General features: G+C 49.5%; 1 long non-coding RNA gene across 1 annotated transcript; it reads left to right on the forward strand.

The window, feature by feature from the left end:
• The first annotated feature begins 179 nt into the window (after positions 1 to 179).
• Positions 180 to 4,104, forward strand: LOC122153483. Its single transcript, XR_006165405.1, has 3 exons — positions 180 to 264; positions 2,454 to 2,698; positions 3,716 to 4,104. It is a non-coding gene; the product is annotated as an uncharacterized LOC122153483 (long non-coding RNA).
• Positions 4,105 to 22,431: the final 18,327 nt, after the last annotated feature.

Consider the following 22,431-nt stretch of genomic DNA (forward strand, 5'->3'; position numbering starts at 1 on the left):
CAAATAAGAGAATTTTTAAAAAAGAAGTGGTGCTTTGTATTAGTAACGAGAACAGACGTTGACCTAAGGTGCCATGTCTGCTTCAGGTATCCTGGATGCACTTCAGTGCCTTATGCAAAAGTGGTTTAGGCACATTTATACCAAATGAACCTAGCTCCCCTCTACCTCTTTTTTACCCCAGGTGAAAGGAAGCCTCTTTCTTTTCTCTTTCCCTGGAGGCCCTTCTTCCCACCCCAGACATCACATCACAACATGTGAGATCAGGTAAAGGTTGTGCATGCTCCTCATGTTGTTGGTCTGCTTGAAATGTCACCAAATGCTAATGAAGGAGGCTTTGCAGGCATTCCCTCGGGAGGTGTCAGCCAACAGGTAAAGGACTGGAGAGCCCCTTGGGCTGAACTAGTAGTCCTGTTATATTCTGGTACCCTTCTTCCTGTTCCCTTCCTTCTTTATTGTTGATATATTTCTGTAAACTGTTCACCACCAGCTTTTGCTGAAGCATCTGGTCTTCTCCAGGCTGTTTCTTGCTCCTGGTTCCTTCAGTTCTCTGAGGCTGAGAGAAAAAAACAGCTCCAAAGTATGAGATAACATGGTATTTTTGGTCATGGACAGGTTTTGGATTTCTAGGGGTTTTAATCCCTGTTTGTCTACAGATTTTAGGTGCAAGGGTATGCACCTCCTGGATTTGTCTTAGGCCAGCTGGGTCAGAGGGAGCCATGAGCTCTCCCTGTTTCTCATGACAGCTGTGCAATAATCTAGATTTTGGATGTAAGAGAGAGTTAGACTGCAGGGCTCAGTGTTTCATAGCTGTCTGGGCAGGCTGCCTTTCAGATCACATTAGTTCCCTGTAAGACAGACTGGCACAGCTCTGTCTGCAGCTAGTATTGCTGATGAGATGGGGTGGGAGGGAGTAGAGCATGTCACACAGTCAGAAATCTGCCTAATGCTCCCTACTAAATATAAGCCCAGCAAGGCTCATCCTCCTGATGATTGCATAGCAGGCAATTGCACATAAAGGCACACTGTTAAAATTCATATCTGTGTACAATTAAATTTTGTCCCCCCCTGACTTTGTCCACTTTTCTATTTGGCTCATGTACATCATTTATGTAATGTTTTTTACTAAATGGTGGTCTCAGTGCAGTTGGTGGTCACAAGAAACAGCAGAGGAGAAAGTTCCTTCCATAGGAAAGCCATGGATTAAAAATAATGACTCTCCTGGAAGAGGCAGTAGTTGATGCTGAAACGTTTCAACTCTCCTCATTTGCTAAAGTTGTAGAAGTTGGCAGCTCTTTAAATTGATGTTGACCTTTTTATTTTTTTTAAATAAGTAATCCATCAGAATGTCAAAGTTCCTTTGGAAAGAAGAGCACTGTGATATTAAGTTAATCTAGAAGTTATGGAGGAAAACACAGCCTATATGTTAATTGTTTTAGTTCAGTGCCTTTTGCTGATATTGAGAGCTTAGAAGAGCTCAATAGTGATTTCAGTTACTTGGGTACAAATCCAGAAAATGACAGTGGAGTTGGTCCAGATTTACATAAGTATAAATGAGATTTTAAGAAATGTTGGCATAGTTTCCTTTCAGGATTTAGATCTAATTATCTTAATTAGCCTCTCAATTCAAGCATCTGATTTCCACCACGGTTAATGAATTGCACTTATACTTGGTGACTGAATTATCTTGCCATTTTTTTAGGGAATATGCAGAAGACTCCTAATGAGAAAAATAGCCTCAAAGTTCTCCAGCTTTGTTTACCCAAGTATAAAGACTAAATATAGTATGTGTTCCCCAGAAAATGTGAGTGACAGGGATTAGTAATTCATGAACAACGCGGCCTATTTACAGTCCTACCAGCACAGTATTCAATGTGGCATGGAGAACATCAAACAAAACTCAGTTGACTTTCATGCATTTAAAACAATGAGGAAGAAAGGCTTAATCCAGACTAAAACTGCAAATGTTCTCTGGGTTTAGTTAACGCTGATGAAAATATTGAATAATAGCTAAGAAATAAGATGAAAACTGAATTTTAAAGGGCTGAAAAATAATTAATAGAAGCCCAAAGTATTAAAAGTTTTAGTTGAAAATGAAGTTGTGTTCTGAAAGAAGGCTGTCATTTGCTCAAAGAAGTCTTTTAGGAAGTGCTCCCCAAACCCATCGCTTGTATTTCACTGTCAGTGTTCTAAATTCCTGCCGGCCCATTTCGAGAGGCGGTATGTTGTCACTATGAGCCACCCTTTGAATCTACAGTATTTATGAGCAGTTGATCATTTTCACTTGGTTTTCTTTTAAAATAGATCTCAGTGCTGGCTCGCAGGGTGCCCGGTTCCTCAAGCCCCATTTAGGAAGGGATGCCCCTTTCATTTTAAGCTGGATGCCCGGGGTGGGGGTGGAAAGGAGAGCAGAACTGTGCTCCTACATGAAGTGACTGTGTCCCACGTGGTGTCAGTGGAGGGGAGTGGACTCGCGTGGCAGCTGCTGGAGGAGCTCCAGGCCACTGAGGTGAAGGCCGTGGCTCTGAGCGAGGACGGCAGGGCACACCAAACCCCTGTGAAGGGAGACCGACACCAGGCAAACGCTACCATGGAGTGCAGCACTCAAATGCTGCGACCGCCTTCACACCTTGCTACCTGCACAGTATTCCTGCAGTGCCAGCAACAGAGCAGCAAGCTGCAGATGTCCTGAAATTAACAGGTAGGCTACTGGATTGAATAACCTTTAAATGACTGGCGTATCTCCAGTTCTTGAGGCACACACTGCAAGACTGTTTTTTGCTGTGTTGTCATAACGTAACACGGTATCTTGAGCAGGAATTACTGACCTTCCCAACAGAGGTAATGTGAATTATCCAGCAAGAGCACTCCTACTCACTGTCTTAAAATATTGCATATTGTATCCTCAGAACTGGCCCTGTCCCTAATTACCACCTTACTTTGTTCTCCCCAGCAGCTTCTTAGAGCACAACCCGCTATTTAAGCCTGCCTCCATGCATGACTTCAACCCAGGCTTTTTCTAATGTCATGTTTCTGGGAAAGGTGAAGTTGATCCAGCTGCACCTCCAGTAGCTGTGAATAGGAGAAGGTGTTCATTTGCTGGTTTCTCTTCCCTCATAGAAATATCCCAAGTCCTTCTTGGAGCAGATTTGCAACAGTGCCTTTGAGCTTCATTGTGTACCTCTGCTTCGCTTCAGTTATAAATCAATCACAGCAGCTATTTGCTGCCTGCCATACTACAAAACATCAGACATTATCCATAAGTGCTGTACACAATTTTGTGGCAGTTCAGTAAACAGCGTACATGGCTGCTGTGCTCCAAGTGAGTCAGAGCCCTAGAAATGAGCTGTTGCTAAACATCAGGGTACAAACTAGGCCTTTCTTTACTCAGCCAAAGCACATAAAGCAACTTATTGCTGGAAACATTTCTCTGGCCTTTTCTTCACTGCAAAAAGTGGTATATTCCTAACAGCTGTTAGAGTTCCAAAGTGCAAACTTATTAAAATATATTTGCCTTGTTTATTGTAGCATTTTAATCTGCTAGCTCCTGTGATTCTAATACAAATGAAAAAGCCACCTTTTCCCATATGTGGTTCTTGGTGTATCCAGTGCACCAGCTTTACCTTTGGAAAACCCCAAAGCTGTCATCTTGCTTTTTTTTTTTTGTTTTTTTTTTAATTTAACCTATTTGGAAAAAATGTTTATGTCTCCCGTGCAGGAATCTGCTAATAATCCCATGTCTGTATGCCTCGCCGAAGACAGAGGATGAAAACCTCTCTTGGACTAGTCTGCCTTCAGGAGCTGGGCCGGCAGGAGGAGTTAGGCTGGCGACCTGGCCACCAGTCCGTGGTGGCACTGGGGGCTCTGGCCGAACGCTGACCCTGGTGTCCCCCGTGTTTCACTGCGCGGGCTGATGAGAAAGCAGCTGGTATGACGAGCGTTTGCTTTGTTGCTGTGCCACAGTGACTGTTGGCACTAGAAAAGCACAAGGATAGGTTCGCTGCTGAAATCTCCAGCCTTTTCTATGGTTAAGCCTTGGATTAATCAGTAGGAGCCTCCTCCAGTATGTGTGCATGGTGTAATAAATGGAAAGTGGGTTCCAATGTATTTTCGGTGGCTGATGGCAGAGGCCTCGCCGTGTCTCACCTTCCCACCCAGTTCTCTGTCTCCTGATGTTCCTGTCTCCCCCTGCCCAGCCTACTGCTGGATCCCACCCCTACCTGACCCCACAGCCAGCCCTTGAGCCTTCCTAGCTTCCCCTCAGAGCCCCTGAAGCAAAACATCACTAGACCTACACATTCCTGTCACTACCCGAAGCTTTGAAATTGGGAGGTCAGCTTCTGCCTTGCCATGAAAATGATCTTCTTCCAGACTTTAGCCCCACCTGCCATTTGCCTCTTGTTTTCCTTCAGAGGTAGAAGGGCTACAGTGTTGGCAAGAAGAGGACAGCTTCTAGCCATTTTCCTTAATGTAGTTGGGTATCTTGTGTCCCACCTCAATTTGGGGATGCACAAACAAGCAGAAAAGTCCCAGCAGCCCCAGCCATTACCAGCCTGTGTCCTGCAGTACTGCTGCAGACAGAGGGGAGGCTGCCTGCCCAGCCCATTCATTTTGTTGGAAAATGAGAAACAAACCTAAATCCTCAAGGGAGGGAGCCAGGGAGGGCAGTAGGGGAAGCCTGGGGTTGCTCGCTCGAATGAGAGACTCCCCTAAGAGCTGGTTAGCCGCAGAGAAGCCCGCAGGGCTGGCTGGCATGGCTCTTGTGTGCTGCTCTCCGCCTCGTTACCTGTCAACGCACAGATCCAGCGGGGATGTCGGGTGTTTGCATAATTGGGGAGTTGCTGGGGAAAAGCTTCACGTTTGGGGATGTAGCCGGGGGAGGGTTAGACCCAGGGGGGCTGCCGATGAAAGAGCTGCAGAAACAACAAGTTGTCTACACGCTTGCCACATACTGAAGCCCCTTAACACACTGGATTGAGGATCAGTGCCCCTGGTCATTCTCTTCTTCTGCTGGAGCCCCTGTTCATCCTGGACATCAGTGTCTCCTGTGTCTCTCTGGTACAGCTGGGCAGCACACAGCAGCTGGATTTTTGGTAGTTGTTACACATTTATTTTTTTTTTAAGTCATAATTATTCATTTATTCTAGGCTTTTTGTCTACGTCTCCTAAATGTCTTGTACAGGTGTTCTCAGGCACTTGTTCTCTTTCCCACCTTCTAATGAAGGACGTCTGCAGGGCCACTTTCTCACCATGCCTAAAGAAGGGCTTGCCCTTTTTAATTGCCACCACTGGCCTTATCCTGGGTGAATCTGACTACCTGGTTTTCGAGCCAAATCAAACCCCTTAGGTTTTATCTCCTGAAGCAGCATGTTTAATAGTGCACTGGTGGTTTGAGTGAATGCTAGGAAAGAGCCCGAATTCACCCCGCCTACCACCAGTCATCGAACACGCAGCAAGGAGAAACTCATAACCTCCCTGGGCAGGGGAAAGAGGGGGACACCTCAAGGAGTGATTCAGCTCCGGCGCCAAAGCCACCTTTCAGAGGCATCTCTCTCATCCCAAGGTTGTTGGGGGAGCTGAGGGCAACCCAGACCTTAACGGCAGAGCCTCCTTAAAGCGCTTTAAGTGGCAGCATTTAGTAGGAGTCGAGGCATCTCAAAAATGCTCAGCGAGAGCTTGGTTGAAGGAGCAGGCTGGGGAGAACACAGTCCTTTTAAAAAAGAGCTTTGTACCTGGTGTAATTCTCACCGCAAACCAACCAGTCCAGAGGCGCAGAGGCTGGGAGGGCAGGCACCACCCTGCCTCAGCTCTCACGTTGCTAGCTCTACAAGCAAGCGTTGGCTATTCCTGCAAAACAGCTTGCACTGCAGAAGGTCGCCTGCCAGCTCGGTATTACAGCAATGACAAATTCTCGTCACTGAGCTGGTCTTGGCTTGTCCTGTTGGAGGGGTATTTCTACCCCACGGACTCCCTGGATGAGGTGGGAAGAAGCCAGGCTGTGGGCACAGAAGCGGTGCTCAGGGCCTGGAGGAGTCAGTGTTCCCACCTGTACAACCCACCCTGCCGAGCCAGGCTGCGTAATTATGCACTGCTCATCAGCAGGCACCAGTTCTTCCTCAGCATCCAAACCATTTCAGGGTGTGCTCAGAGAGCTGGGCCCAGCAGCACTAGCTGGCTCCTGCCCAGATCGCACGTCTCCGTTTCCCACATGGACCAGAGGGACTTCATTGTCATGTCACAAGCTCATCTGGCCTGTGCTCCTCCCAGACAGCACAAGGACAAGGGACCATGTGTGACATTTTTGTTCCTTCCCCTCTGGAAAGTGATGAAACACCCAAGCACCAGGACTGCCTTCCAGCACAGATGGACACTTCTCTGAATTCTCCTACCGCTCACCGGCGTCTGCCCTTGGCAGCTCATGCCCAACCTTTGAGGGCACAACAGAGAGTACGAGCTGACAAGGGGCTTGCTCAGGGACAGTGAGGTAAAAACACCCCTCTAGCAGGACAAGCCAAGACCAGCTCAGTGACGAGAATTTGTCATTGCTGTAATACCGAGCTGGCAGGCGACCTTCTGCAGTGCAAGCTGTTTTGCAGGAATAGCCAACGCTTGCTTGTAGAGCTAGCAACGTGAGAGCTGAGGCAGGGTGGTGCCTGCCCTCCCAGCCTCTGCGCCTTTGGACTGGTTGGTTTGCGGTGAGAATTACACCAGGTACAAAGCTCTTTTTTAAAAGGACTGTGTTCTCCCCAGCCTGCTCCTTCAACCAAGCTCTCTCTGAGCATTTTTGAGATGCCTCGACTCCTACTAAATGCTGCCACTTAAAGCGCTTTAAGAAGGCTCTGCCGTTAAGGTCTGGGTTGCCCTCAGCTTCCCCAACAACCTTGGGATGAGAGAGATGCCTCTGAAAGGTGGCTTTGGCGCCGGAGCTGAATCACTCCTTGAGGTGTCCCCCTCTTTCCCCTGCCCAGGGAGGTTATGAGTTTCTCCTCGCTGCGCGTTCGATGATTGGTGGTAGGCAGGGTGAATTTGGACCCTTTCCTAGTACCAGAGAGAGTAGTATCCCATCCCTTTTGGCATGAGGCCAAGCACTGGATTCTTCCAGAGGAAAATAAATCTTCAAGGCTAGTTAATAGCTCCCTTACACTAGCACAAATCTGCCCGAGTCATTAGAGCAAGGTAGCAAATCGAAAGGACAGTCATTCTTCTTATTCTGAGGGAGGAGAAAGTCTCCAAAGAGTTTCTTCCTTAATTTGGATTCTTTACCTTTTGGTTTTAATTTAATCCTTTTCTCAACAAATACATGAAGGCTCCCAAATAAAATTCTCTCTGCATGAATGAATCACCATCATGCTTTTTCTCCCTTGCCTTTAAGAAATATTATAGGACAGACAATGTTGCCCATGTTGAATAAATAGAAAATAATGAAGAAAACAACACGAAAGAAGTGAATCTCACTCTCCATTTTCAGCTGAGATGACTGTAAGACAGAGGTGGAAATCATGAGCTGTCAGCTGTGTGTGGCTTGCAACCAAAAATCTTCCTGAAAAGTGGGAGCAGGCTTCACATGCCTCACCTGTGGGAAGGCAGCAGACTTACCAGCTACAAAGACTGAGGATTTATAATATCTTAAATCGTACAAGAAGAGAACATGCAGATCCATTTTCCTTGCCATGGAGGTAGCCGCTGGCACAGCTGCTGTAGGGGAATTACGCGAAGCTGAGCAGTAAGGCAAACTCCAGGAAAACTGAGCCTACTACTTTGCTAACTCCTACACGAGCAATTGGCATCAGTCTGGCAATAGGTCAGCTGTGAGAAAGGAATGGCAGATTGACTGGCTTAATTCTGGGAGTGAGGTTTGTGGTTTATTTTGTTTTGGTTTATTTTGTCTTTTGGTTTCATCTCGGCTGCTTATGTTTTTTTTCTCTTTTCCTTTTTTTTCTGCCTTGTGTATCCACAACTCTTTTCCTCTCTTCTTCTCCCCTCACTTCAACTGTCCCTGGGAAGACAAGCAGACGTTATGCTCTGTCAGCTCATATGCTGCAACATTTTTTTCATCTCATGGAGCCGAATCCAGAATAAAGCTTTGGGAGAGCTGACCCTGGAGGAGCACACGCACAGAGTCCACGCAGGGATGGCGACCAGGGGACAGCAGCTCCAGCAGATCCTGACTCCCTCAAAATCCTCTTCCGAATCTCTTCTGCCTCTACCCTGTAGTGCTTAGACGGGGTAAACCTGTTCAGTCGCAGTGTGCCTGCTGGCATGTTTTGGTTGTAAGAGACCCACAGCAATAGCACATTACGTGGGCAGCACTCGCCTTCGCATTCGCAAGGGGCTGTTGTGCCCGTAGTGGAGCCCAGGCTGGACGGGGCCGCCAGCCCAGCTCTTGGGCCAGGCTGCCTGCTCACTGGTTTCTCCCCCTGAGCAACAGTTTTGGTCTCAAGGGAGGGATGCAGAGCTCCGGCAGTGACCTCCCCCAGCCTGCCTGCACCTCTACCACGAGATCTCCAGAGAAGGGCTGCTGCAGGCACTGGGAAACTCCTCCAGCTGGATTTAAATAAATCTTGTCCTTTGCACCTGGAAAGGAAACTACAAAAGACATCTCACTCTGTAGTCTCTTGTGGTAAACCCTTTCATTTTCCTATTCTTTCTGCTTGGCTACAGACCTATCCTACCCTGTGCTTGCAGCATTTTTAACATCTGTGCATAATAAAAGCATCTGTTCCCTGAGACAACTTCTGAAGAACATGTGTGAATTCACTGAAATGTGGACTTGGGGGTTCGCTTCAACGCACTATGCAGATTTACTTTCCCGTTTGCTAATTAGGTCCACAGTGATGGCACGAGCATTAGTCCTCAGGCAGAAGTTGCTGTGCAGCTCGTGGGTGCCTGATCCATACGTGCTCCTGGTTCGTTTACCTCCCCTAGCACTGACCTGATGGTTGGTGTGCATCAGGCAAGCTCTGGGGGACCTCTGCCCGCCGGTCCTGCCTGCGCCGTGCCCGCAGCAGGGCTCTGGCGGGTCCGGTCACGCAGCTGACCATCCAACTTGGTGCTTCCTTCAGCTCGCAGGTGCCTTGCAGAAGGGGAAGGAGATGAGTGAAAGCTGCTCTTTCTGCTGCATCCCCTCGGCTTTGCCGAAGAATTGGCTGCTGGGGCGAGCGGCGGGCCTGGCAGAGGGGCAGGACACGCTGGTTTACTCACGGGCAGCGCGGTCATCCTGGGACACCTCCGCGGGTCCCAGGCAGCCCGGGTGGGCGTGCGCAGTCACGGTTTGAGCGGGCGCTGCTAAATTAGCCAGGGGACTCCTCTACTCTGGCCACCGGGCACAACAGGCATGTCACCTGCTGTCCCCAAGGATCGCTGCACCCCGACTCGGACCTGTTCGCCCAAAGCAACGGGAGAGGGGCTTGAAGGGGTGTGGGCTTGTTTGTAGGCAGCTGCCGGCTGGAGCCCTGCCTGCTCTTTCCATGCTGGCTGCTGCTCCGGGAGCAGCGGCTCCACGGCTCTGGGCTCGGCTTCTCCCCGCCTCGGCAGCACCGGGCACCGTGCCACTTGCACGGGAGAGGCTCAGCACCCATCGGGGTCTGGCGGGACCCACGCAAGCGGCCTGTGGGCATAAAGACTCCCACCTCTGGGCACAAGCTTCTGCTCGCTGTGGGCCGCACACAGGAAGAGTGTGTGTGTGTACCTGTATATGTGTATGTGTACACGCGCACATATATACCTATGTATATACATAAATGTGTGTAATAGGAGGATAAGCTGGCGATGTAGCTCAATGCCCTCCATCTCAATGAACAGCTCCCCCTTCTGCACAGGGCCAGGGTTTGGGAGCAGACTGGTACCTGGTGGCAGATGTGGGGATGCAAAGGTCACCATGGGAAGACATTCAGCATGGGCCATGTTCATCATAGAGACTTGTGCTAGGCCAGTGGCTCATTTTGGATAGAAAACAAACGCCAACAGTTCCGTGATGTTGAGAGGAGAGCTGCACAGCCATTTGAATACTATTAATCTCTCATTTCCCATTGCTGGTCAGTTGGGGGTTAGAAACTGGCAGTGGGAAAGTGATCTGGGAGGTGAGGTCTGCTGCGTGGGACATTTTCATCTTGCACTTTCTTTAGATGAGGACACACAAAGGAGGTTTGGCTCACGCAGGCTTCTTAATTGCCTTTTTGCTTGGTTAGCAAGGGATATCACTGCACCGTGGTAGTCGTGAAGGCCCAGCAAAGACCCAGAATTGCTGCCTCCACGTTGGGAAGCTGTTCACCAGCAACTTTGACTCTAACCAAGACAGCCTTCAACTGGCCCCCAAGGAACTCCCAACGGATACGTATTGCATGTCCAAATGGAGGTACCCAGCAGCCCATCTCTCACCTGGGAGGCTGGTCCAGGAGAAATAACACCAAACCTCTGGCTGCCTCTTGTGCTGTGGAAGTGTGCCTGTGCTGGCCTGAGAGCGGTCACTCAGTCTCCTCTGAATATTTTGCCTTCAGCCTCTGTTTTCTGCAGCTGGTTCATACTGAGAGCTGGGCTCATGGTCCTTGACAGCTGAGACCAGCAGCCTAGGCTGGCTTCAGAGACCAGCATAATCCAAAAAACTCACAGCTGAGCAAAAGCAGCAGCTGCCCCATCTGTCCTCAGCCCCAGCTGATTTTTGCTTTGTCCAGATGTTCTACCAATGGTGTTTGCCACTGCCAATTTTTCTTCATTTCTTTCCCTCCCTTATCTCTAAAGAAGTACTCTTGTGCCATTGCTGTTGCCTAACTGCTTTGTAGTCACCTTGAGCACCCCCATTATTTTCTTGTAAAGAAGAGCCCAGAGGACTTCAGTGTCCTTTCAGTCCCAACCATACCAGCTGAAAGCAGCTGCCCGGGATGTTGGTGCTTTACAAGGGCTCATCTGTCCAGATGTGTGTTTCCTCCAGAGCTTGAAAAGGAGAATGTCGCATCAGGCTTGTTATGTCGTTTGGGCTTTCAGGAGGAATATGGATCTTCTGCATCAGCTGACGTATTTTTTGACGTCACAGCCTCTTGCTACGTAATGTGCTCTGATGGTATCGATGCAGCAGCAGACCCTAAAGGGGTGTCCAAACCGATGTTGGGTTTGTAGCCCCAAGTCTCACCTCTGCTGCCCCTCCCTGTGCGTGTTCCCTTGGCCTCTCTGAGTCTTCACCATCAGGGCAACCAACCTCCTCCAACATGCAGCCTCCCGACCCGGTGGCTCCAGGGCTCGTGGAGGTGTGGCTGGCACAGCTCGCAGCTGCCTGCCCAAGGCTAGAGGGGCTTCAGGTCCCCCCCCCAGGCACGGTGCATCACCACCCAGAGCAAGAGGCAGTGCCTACAGGTGCAGAAACCGCCTGTCATGTTCTTGGGGAGAGCGAGTCACCCACAGTCATTCTCATTTTACCCCTCTGAAGCTCAGTCCAGACTATGTCTCCTAAAAATAAATGTATCTGGAGGGCAGGCTCCTTGGGGACATCTCCTGGCTGGGATCGGAGTTTACTGAGGCATCCGCATCTCCTGACTGCCTCCCCAAGTGCTGATGGTTTCAGTGCTGCTCTCGGGGCCTCTGGAGCAGAGTCATCCTGCAGTATAGATGACCTGGCACATGCCAGCCCCACAGCTATGACCTTCATTAAGGAGAGATGCCATTTGCTCAGGGAGAGGAAAGCAGACTAAGCCGTGTCTACCAGCACGTGGTGATCCCTGCCAGAACCTCTCCTCCCAGGAAGATGAGCTGCTGGTATCTGATCCAGTGTGAGACAAGCAAAAACCAGCCAGACAAGCCCACCTGCCAAGACCCTAATCCACCTCCAAAAATATCCCCTGGCCATGAGAGGACAGGCTCAGGGGGTTGTTGGCTGCCTGCTTCGCTTTAGCACATGAAAAGGAAAAAGCATAAACCTTGTGGATGTGAAGGTGGGGGGATGTGGGGTGCTTTGGCACTCCCCCCCAGGCAAGGAGTGAGGGTGAGCAGTCCCAAGGTGAAAGCAGAGCTGTGCTCTGGCACTTGGGTTTCACTGCAGGGTGGTTTGCCAAGGCCACTAGCTGTCCTGCCAGCGCTTGTCCTTGTCCTCGGCACACGTCTCTTCCAGGATTGTTTACACAGGCTTTTCCATTTCAGGTTGAAAAAAAGATAAATCTGTCTCTTTCTACCTCACAGACCTCTGCAGTTTCCTCATCTTGATTGGGATTTGGGGCTGAGGCAGGTATCATGTATAAACAGAAATAGCCAAATGTGTTTCCAGAGTTCAGTCTACGTGAGGGAGGGTGTCCATTTCCATAATTCTGATGACATACTGAATCAAAGCCCTGAGGCTGAATGATGCTACAGGTGACCACAGGTGAAAGGAAACTGCTCACCCGTGGGTGTGAAAATTGAAAGCACAAAAGAAGCTGCATTGTTGCCATGTCCCCCACTGCCTGCCCAGGAGCCCAGGCGGCTGCGCTCAAGGGAAGGGGGCTCGGGGAGGAGTGGTTGGTGCAGCCGCTGCCTTCAAAGAGCAAGCTGAATAGAAGAGCAAGGAAACTCCTTCCCTGCTTTTGCCCTCTTTCGATATTTCTGCAAACCTTAAATCAGTCAGAAACCACAGCAGGCTTATTCTGGTGAGCTATTTAATTCTGGCTCAAGGAAGGCAGCATATTCAGCAGTGACTGAAAGCATGAGGTGAGACACTGTCCCATGCCTCGTGTCCCCTGCACCCAGCTGCTCCTCGCCAGCAGCCCCTCTCCCCAGGTCAGGGAGCAGCCACATGCCTCCCGGGGGGCTCCGGCTTTGCAGAGGTGGCCGAGAGAGGCCAAGGTGGCTCCCGGCCAAGGAAACCCCAGCCCGCACTCAAGGGCCAGCTTGGCCTGCACAGCCCAAAGCAGGATAGCCCCAAGGTAGAAAAAACACAGCGCCCTGTGGAGCTTGTCCTCTGCACTCAAGCCAGCCCGTGTACCGAGAGCTTTTCCAGCCCAACAGTGCAAGTCTTATGCCTGGGACCTGCCTGTCTTTGCTCCCATAGCCGGTGTGGCTGGCCGGTATGGATGAAGACAACTGGCTGGTTGTGTGTTTCCCACAGCACATCACTAAATACATACGGTGCTTCCTTGCTCTGGAGTTTGTCTATACATGCTGGAAGGCATTTGGAGACATTTAGCTGGCCAGGCGGCTCAGTGCACCCCAGTAAGGCGTCTGGCTGCGCAAAGGGCTGCCGTGCGCAACAGGGAGGCCTCTCCATCTTGGGAACTCTGGGTCTGCAGCCACCAAAGCATGTGGGAAGGCTCCCGTGGGGCTGCTGAATGCAGGGGAAAGGCACCTCACGGTCTCCACAGGCACCAAAAATGTTAGGGCAAAGACAATATCCCTTGGCATCAGGAAACAGACTTTGTTAGGAGAGCTCATATCTTTTATTAGGCCATCAGACACAGACAGGAGAAAAAAATGGCCAGTTTTGGGACACACAGGGATGTCTGTTTTCTTCTGAGTGTATCATTTGGTCTAATAAAAGACATGACCCCTCCCTGCAAATTTTGCCTCTCCTGTGACCTTAGGCCATGGCAGTAGCAATAGCCTACTTGGCGTTGCATGATTCTTCACAGAAATGCAGTGCTAAACAAGAAAAAGGTGGGCAAACGCACCCACTGAGTGGCCCAGAGAGGACAAGCAGAGGTGGAGGGGAAACACCATTGCAAGTAATTAATAATGAATAAAATCCCACTTGTCTATCTTCCCCACTGCTTCTCAGGGGAGAGGCAAGAAGAGGAGAAGGACACTGGCAGTGCTCTGAGCCTGCTTTTGTTGTGAAGGCTTCTAACAACAACTGGGGTTTATTTTTGTCCATAATGATGACTCCAGCCCTGCTCTGAGCTGAGCAGTGTTAAGCCAGAGCAACTGGGATGTCCTTGCTCAAGACTGAGGCATTTTGTTCTCACTGACTCCTATCACCGCCCAGCAGACACTGTTGCTGTTGCCATTGTCTGAAGGTGTGTAAAGGTAATGGTTGCTAGCTACCACTAGGCAGTAGAAAGCATTTTTAAGTTGGCAACCTCTATAAACAGAGGTATTGGGCTGAGGGAGGGACACACCGAACGCTGTTGGGAGTGTTTTCACTTCACCTTGTTCTTTGCATACACAGACTGTGAGCTGCAACCTGTCCCCTTGTGCTGGGCTCAGGTGGTCCTTCCCCAGCTGCAGAGATTGACAGGCAACGCTTTCAGCCCTCCTTCTCTTCCACCCCAAACAAAACTGCGAGGAGCCCCTTCCTCTTCTTGAGCAGCTTTTCAAGCTCTCTGCCTGCGGCTGGGCAGCACTGGGTAGCGGAGCTTGAGCAGGGATAGAGAGACCCTTTGGGATTTAAGGTCAGTGTTTAAGGGTCCAGGTTCCTCCTTGAACTGGGGAACTGCACAGGAGAGGAACCACTTTGAAAACACGGCACCTATTTAACCAGGATGAGGAAAACCATCCTGCCCTTCTTCTTTCAGTGATGGGCAGGTGGGGACGCAAGGGACACGCAGCGTTGGGGCTGGGGACTGGCGGGGGCCTCCTCCCTCCCCTTCTTTTTTAGGGGATCATCAACGTGGGGGGCAATGGTGGCTTGCAGCAGGGTGGCCGTGCTCGAGCAGCCTCTGCGATTCAAAGCGGTTCGCTGCGACCCTCGCTCCCCGATCCTTAGGACGAGTGTTTTTGTGGTGTGTGAGCTACATCCTCCCACAGGACCCCGAGCGCCTGGCTGCCACGGTGAGTGGGCACCAACTGCGGCCAGTGGCCCGGCCCCAACTCACGCATCCCACCCAACCCCTCCTGCAGCCTGGCCCTGGATAATGGTTCACACAGGTAAACAAACCTCCATCGGTTACTGTATAGGAGGACACACATTAGCACATGCATATCACTCTACACACCACTTTCAGTACCTGCTTTGGTCTACAGCAAACAAAAAAACCATGCAAACAGCTGGTTAAAATGGTTTTGACCCTGTGCTCCCCCTACTATAAGTAGTACTCTCAGAAATTTCTCCAAACACATTTTCCTGATCGTCGCCACAGAAAATAGGATGAAAACACCCACATTTTAGCTTATGAGGACCCTCAGTACAGTGGCTTGGCTTCAGAAACATCTAGTATGGAAGGCCTCTTAGGCGGGACATATCATACCTTTGTCACCCAAACTTTGTTGGAGAAATCAGTTCAGATGATTAAGATTACAAGTTAGCTAAACATTTGTCAGAGTAATTAATACCTCACTCAAATGAAGAGACATTTTCCCCCTTCGGCAAGATAGCTTTGGATCAGGACCATATTTACTAGAGACTAATCTTCCAGTACCCATTGAAACTAAAGTGCAGTCAAATGTTGTCTTAAAACATTAAAAAAATAATGTATGAAAAATTAAATTTGTCACATGCATGTATTTTCAATGCGTGACGTTTAGCCTTTCTCATTGTTCACATGAGAACAATTAAGTAAATTACTGCCAATTAAAATAATTTTCTAGACAAAGAAGTTTGTTACATTTCTCCTGCTCAGGTGAGGCTCAGAAATGACAAAAAACCCTGAAGCACAGAAGGAGGGAGAACAGCCTGTTAGAAGCAGCACCCCAGGGGAAGACAGCCATGAGCAGAGGCTGAAGCAATAAAACCCCCAAACTGACCCACAGAGAGGAGATTTGCAGTGTCCCTAGAGCTACAGGGAAAAGTTTCCCTCACCTTTGGCCAAAATTTTTCCCCATGCCACCACAAACCTACAGCCCAAGGAGACGTTGCACATGGTGCCCCAGTCCCTCTTCCCCTGAATTGATGAGTTTCCGAGGAGTTGGACTGGGGAAAACATCCAGATGTTGCTCCTGCTTTCTGTCCAGCTGCTAAAGGGCCTACCGTGTTTTTTGAAAGATTGAAAAATATATTTATTTCGTGTCTTTTTTTTTGCACCAGGAAATGTTTTCCCATTTGCTAGCTGAACACAGCCCTTCTGGAGCTGGCTAGTGTCTCTGAGCACATCTGGAACTGATTTCTCATGAAGAGTTGCATGCAAATATTAGAATAAAAATAGAGGCTTCTGCTGTACTCCTGTATGTTTGCTGGAAAGCTCTCAGACAAAGCAGGTTGAATATTGGAATTTTTCCAGCAGCGCTGTCGGCACTTTCCTGACATGAAAGCGATGAGAAAAAAAATATTTTCAAGGACACTTGAGTGAAGTGCATCAGTCTGTATCATCTTCCCAGTTGGAATTCCCCAAATGGAATAATTTTTTTCGCATGGCTTGATGACTGCCGGAAGTGTCTCCACATCAGCTTCACAGAAGGTTGTGCATATTCTCACAAAAGACATATATAAAATGGGCAGATCATGTTCAGATCACACTAAGCTCTAGAAGAATAAATGCTTGTTTTGCAGGGTGCTTTGCCACAAAATAGCAAACAAGCACTAAAGAGAAATATAATACAGAGGATCAGTAACCTGACCAAAAAAGCAGGAAAGATCACTAATGTGACATTCGGAAGACATATTCTGACGAGAGACTACAGAGCAGCTGCTACAGCATCTGCATTTGCATACCACAAATAAAAAAAAAAAAAAAAAAAAACAATACACCAACAAACCTGAGCTGTCCTGTTCTCTCAGTTACTGGAGCATGGCCTTGCCATTTCTCCTGTGCTTGAGGCAGGCTGCTGCCATTGCATGACATGGCTTTTGACAGGAGGACAAAACTTTAGCTGGCACAAGCTACCCTGACCTCCTTGGCACCAGGCACTGCCAATGAATTGCTGATGGTTGACAGGCACAAGCTGAAAATCCCCCCAGGTGATGTTTTTCAATGGCTTTGGTGGTGCACAAGGGCAGAAACATGGATCTAAGGAGGGTCAAATTCCCAACAGGATCTTTCTGTCCTCTCACAGTTGTCTAGGATCAGCATCAATCAATTTTCTCTCCAGCTACACAGAAGCACAGTTTTATTATTAATACACTAGTTGACTTATCTATTTTACTGTTACCTGCTTGCCTGTGGTGCTTAACTGCTGTACCATTTTTGGCAGAAGGGCTGCTGCATCCTGAGCCCTGCAGAGGCTTTTTATGCAACCTCTCACCTTACTGAAACCCAGGAGTGAGCTATTTATTCATTGATTTTTTATATATGGTCATACATGGAGAGCAAGATCTCTGCCAAATTCAGGGGCAGATGTAAAAACACCTCTTCAGAAGCAGCTCATGGCTCAAAGGGTCTAGTCTAAGTAGACCAGCCAGACTAAGCATTAGGGACAGCAAGCTTTTGGGAGGGTTCGTCTCCATTTTGAAGCTTAGGGGTTTATATAACTCCCTGCAGAGAACATGGGAAACATTTGGCAAGGTTGGGGTTTTAATTTCTGTTGCTTGAACTCTAACTTCATCATGAAGGCCACCTACACATCTGAAGCGATAAAGAGCACAGACATGAAACCGATGCTGTTGCGTGCCACAGCGCAGCTGAGGGCGCCAGCGTTGGGTGCTGGGTGGCACCGCAGCAGGGGAGCGGGCACCCACTTGCCTGTACAGCACCGGTGATGGCAAAGCAATAAATCTCTCAAGACATAAATTGCCATTCATGGTCATAAAATGAGAAGAGTCAGCCATAAAATAAAGATTATTTATGATGCATGTGTCTTGAGCAGAGCTTTCTGCTGCCTGCAGATCAGAGCATATGGATACTTTAAATGAAGCCCCCCAGCTGGGTATGGAAAGATCCCATTTAGGGTAACTACAGGGTTCTGTTTCCAGATGATAATTTGCCTAGTGTGTGATCTGGCCCCCGTTGCTCACCAGGCACGGGGCAACAGCTGCCTGGTCACCCGTATTGGTGACATCAACCACAGCTTTGTCAGTCACCTCTGCTGTGGAAGCTCCACATCGCTGGCACGGGACAGCTTGCGAAGGCTGGTCCCAGCCTGGATTTGACTTGTCACCAGTGCGTGTGCTGGAGTGACTCCGGCCATCCAATGGCAGGTGTCCCAAGTGCTCAGATTAGGGGCTTGGGGACCCCACGCCTCTGAGCCGCTCAGCCTTTGTGCCACGGTCCTGGAGGCACCAACCTGATGGGAATATTTGCTCTGAGGCACCTCTGTGGCGTTGAGATGCTCGGCTGCAGCATCAACCACAGCCAGCGAGGGTGGCCGCTGCGGCTTTACTCACCTTCCTCCTACGTGCAGAAGAGTAGCCCGGAGCCTCCATACATCCAAATTTTGTAGCTACTTCTCCTCCAGTGTTCCCGGGGTTGGCTGCACACAACCATTTACATCAGGCCGCTGTTGCTCCTGCAGGATGAGGGCTCTCCTAGGGACATTTGCAGTCACCAGGGGACTTTGCTGGATTTGGGGTGTGCAGTCTTGCCAATGGCCTTTTCTGCATGCCAGGCTGGAAACAGGCTTTTTGTAGTAAGATGGGATTTTACTTCAGGCTGTTGGTAACTGATGCAATAAGCAAAATTACTGAAACATCTACTTTGGATGATTTTTCTGCTCAGGCCTAATAAGGATCTGTAGTTATGAGGCTTGAGCAATACCTTTCAATATGTATCTTAAAACCAAGTCACTTTTACATAGTTTGCACAGCAGCCAGTACCGAGCGTGTTGCTAGCTCAACCTCCGGCCAAGCAAAGTCTCTCCTCTCACTGTAGCTTTGGTTTGGCATCTGAGGAGGAATGGGTTTGTGCTATAGTTTTCAAGCCTGGTTGGACTTAATGTGTTGGTTTTTTTCTCTCTCTGTCAGATGCTGAAATCCATGGAGGACTCCAGCCTGGATTTTTGCAGAGTGTTGACTTCACCCTTGCGATCCCACCCTCATCTTTTTCCCTCCCTCTCACTGATGGAGGAGGCAAAAGTATTGTGTTTGTCCTTCCTTGCTCCTGCCCAACCAGGGAAGTTCAGCGACGACTTCAAGGAAAATCGGAAAGGCCCCGGGCAGCTTTTCTTCATTAGTTCTGGCTCTGACTGTGGCAAACTGGGCACAGAGCTGAGCTGCCATCTGGAGCTCCTGCTGCCTGGCCAGGAGCTGCCTCCCCCGGGCTCTGTCTGCAGGGCCTGCAGCGCGGATGCTCACGGCTGCAGCAGCGAGACTGGGACGGAGCTGTACCTGATTTGCTTCTTTATTCATGTGACGGCATGTTTACCCAAAATGAGGACCCACTGGGCAGCTGTGGGGGACACCTGGGCACACACCCCTTGTTTCTTCTTCCTTGCAGAGAGGACAAGGTCTGGGGCTGCCTGGACCGAGGGCCGGGCTGAGCACGGCGCTGGGCTGTGCGAGTGAGGGGCGTCGAGGTAGATTGCAAGTTCTCTTTTTGCAGGGCACCAGGGATTCAAAAATGAATCCTGTTTCTCTCATTGCATATTCAGTACCTCTATACACGATAGCTGCATTCGATGCAACCTAAAATGTCTCTTTAAAAGGTGTGGGATCTGTCAGTTTGATCTAGTTAAAAATAAAAGGACTCATAAGGGAATTTTGTGAAGCAGCTGCAGCAGAACGTACAACACATCCCCAGCTTCACACCAACGCTGCCCATGCTTGTACCGTTCTTTCCTCGGTAGTGACTCTGTGCTGTGAGCAGTGTGCCCACATTGACTGTTAGCTAGCTCTCTGGTTCTCAGAGCCAAAAGATCATCAGTGGCATCAGTCTTTTCTAAAATTGGTTCAGACTATTAAAGGAAGGGCAGAGGCAGGAAGAGGAATGAAAAAGTGACAAGCTGGTGGCATGTTCATTCAGCTCCTCTTTCTCTACAAATGAAGAAGTGTGTAACTGAACTTAAAAAGGACTGATGAAAAAAAGGCATGTAGAGACGATTAATAATGAATCACCCAAGTTGATGAGCATCCAGCAACAAACTTTTTGGAGAATTAATATCTCCTGTTGTTACTGGGTTATCTCCAATTTCAACCGGACCAGGGTTGTGATCCAGTGATGACCCCTACCCTCAACGAGTTTGCAATCTAAGTAGGAAAACCAGACGGGGAGTGGGGAGATGTCCACATCGCCTTTTCCTCACTCTACCTGCGCACTGACTCTGACGTTGGCAGGCTGCTCTGCCCCACAAAGCGAGCAGAGCCCCTGTGCCCGGTGCTGTGCGGGGGGCTAACAAACCGGGTGTCCCAGCACCGCTCCGGTGCCACCACACCGCTGCTGCTGACAGCAGCTCGTGCCCAGCTGCTACAAACAGGGCTGTGCTGCCTGCAAAAAGGGTGCCGGCACGCCTGGGGAGGCAGACCCACGATGTCGGATTCCTGTTGACTTCAGCTCGATGCTGCTCCCCAGGGAGTTGGGAGGAACAGAAGAGATGTTTTGTTCCTGCCCGGTGACTTGAAAATGTTTGATGTCTCTCTGTCTGGCCACAAACACCACTGGGGCCGCAGAGAGGCAAAACATTACAGGCAGCATTTTGTAAAAATGTTAAGTTTCCTTGTTAAATTAAAAACACTCCTGTCTCCTCTCCTGTTACTCGCCTCTGACGTGCAGCACATATCACTTGAGCTGCTCGGGGTTTGGAGCTAGGAGCTCCTGTCATGAGCCCCTTCCTTCCCGCCAGCCTCTCACTCACCCTCCCCAAGCCCTCCTGCCCGCTGCCTCCTTCTTAGCAGTTATTTATCAAAGTGCAAGCTGAGTTGCCGAATGAGAATGAATAAATATTAATGCTAGAATATTTTCTAGCCCTTGAGGCTCTGATCCTGCAGTTTTCATTTACATTTACATGGGAGTAGTCATGTGTTTGGGGGGGGCTGTGGGAGGGGGCCCAACGAGTGCTGTGCCCCGCTTTGTTGCTGTGCAGTGGGACAAAAGGACACGTAGCAGCTGGACAGCCGTGGTGTGCTAAGACTCAGCCCCGCAAAAAATAGAGTGCAAATAAATTATTGCAAAGGTGGGTCAGTCTGCACTGTGTGTTTTAGTCAAGCACTACGAAGATGGAAGTGGTAACTGAGAGGATCATAAAACTAGACTATAGGGTATATTAGGGTACAGCGTACATATTTATATGAGTATAATATTGAAAGGGTAAAGAGGTTGTGAGGAGGTGGCAGCTCTGCCCATGCGTGTGAGGGGGGGAGGTGCCTGCACACTCTCTCTTGTTCCTTTTTGTCACATCATTTATTCATCACAAAGTGCTCTTCAGCATCTGTCTCTTCAGTTTGAGGGAATTATTTTATGGCGCCTTCAAAACATTTAAGTAACACTCATTTCCAGCTGAAAGGCAGCGGGGAACTGGAGGTGAGTGCAGCGCTTTGCACCGAGTGCAGCGACCTGCCGGGGGGGGCACTCTCGGGTGGGGAAAGGACCTTCTTCACCCTTTGCCCTTACATCTCCCTGTGCTGATCCCTTAGGGCAGCACCTCCACCCGTGTCCCAGAGGTACATGCCCCACTGACCCCCTCCTGCACCTCTGCGCCTGCAAAATGGCCTGCTGCCCCCCGCCACGGGGCCGGGACTGCGCGCTGGCTTGGGGGACCAGGCCTTGCGGGTGGGCCATGCTCCTGCGTTTGCCACACGGGTTTGTAGCCCCGTGTCCGTGCCCTGGGACGGTGGCTCTGTGCTGAGGACATCCTCTATGTCATCCTGTCATCCCGGTCGTCCTTCTTCCCTTTGCACAAACTGACATGTGCAGGGGCCTTGCAAGGAATACATCCCCCCTGCCTGGGCTCCGATTTATTAATTCATCACTCCAACAAGAAGGTGGTCCTTTTCCCTTCCCCGGCTTGGTCCCCTCTGCCACAGGGTGCTGGTCTCTGCACCTTCTCCTTCGCCTTATCTTCACATGGCTCCAAGGGGACACACACCTTTTCACTCCACCCTGGGAAAGCCCTGACTTTACTGACATAGAAGGTCCAACACCTCACGTGTGAGTGTCTTCCTTCACTTGTCTTGTTTCTGAGGTGTCATCATACTTCGTCACCATCAGGCAAATCCTGCAACAGCACCAGCTTTCCTTTTGCAGTGACCCCAGGAAGCAGCCTGGTGGCACAAATGGACCCCTGCAGAAACTTCCAACATTATCCCAATCCTCAGCAAAATAGACCAGATTTGGGAATAAGGACCAAGATGTCACTGACCCAGAGGCCAGGATAGACTCATAGAATAGTTTGAGTTGAAAGGGACCTGTAGAGGTCATCTAGTCCAACCCACCATGCAATGAGGATGTCCCCAGCCACATCAGATCCCCAGTTAGTACAGGAGTGCATCAACTGTAACACCAGAATTTGCCAATGGTCTTGTATCTCTTCAGCAGTGACGTATTTCTGAGGCCACAGAAGACAAAAAAAACCCCCGTACTGTAATGCTCTTGGGATAGTGGTGCATATCTATAAGACAAAAGGATACAATCCCTCCTGATCCCAGATGGCAATTACATTATGGAGATAAAATCACATTGGGCTTTTATAATTATAAGACTATGAATGAACTCAGGAAAATATAGCAGATGCTTTATAAAC

This window comes from Tyto alba, unplaced genomic scaffold (genome assembly GCF_018691265.1).
Source record: "Tyto alba isolate M040663 unplaced genomic scaffold, T.alba_DEE_v4.0 Super-Scaffold_2, whole genome shotgun sequence".
NCBI lineage: Eukaryota > Metazoa > Chordata > Aves > Strigiformes > Tytonidae > Tyto > Tyto alba.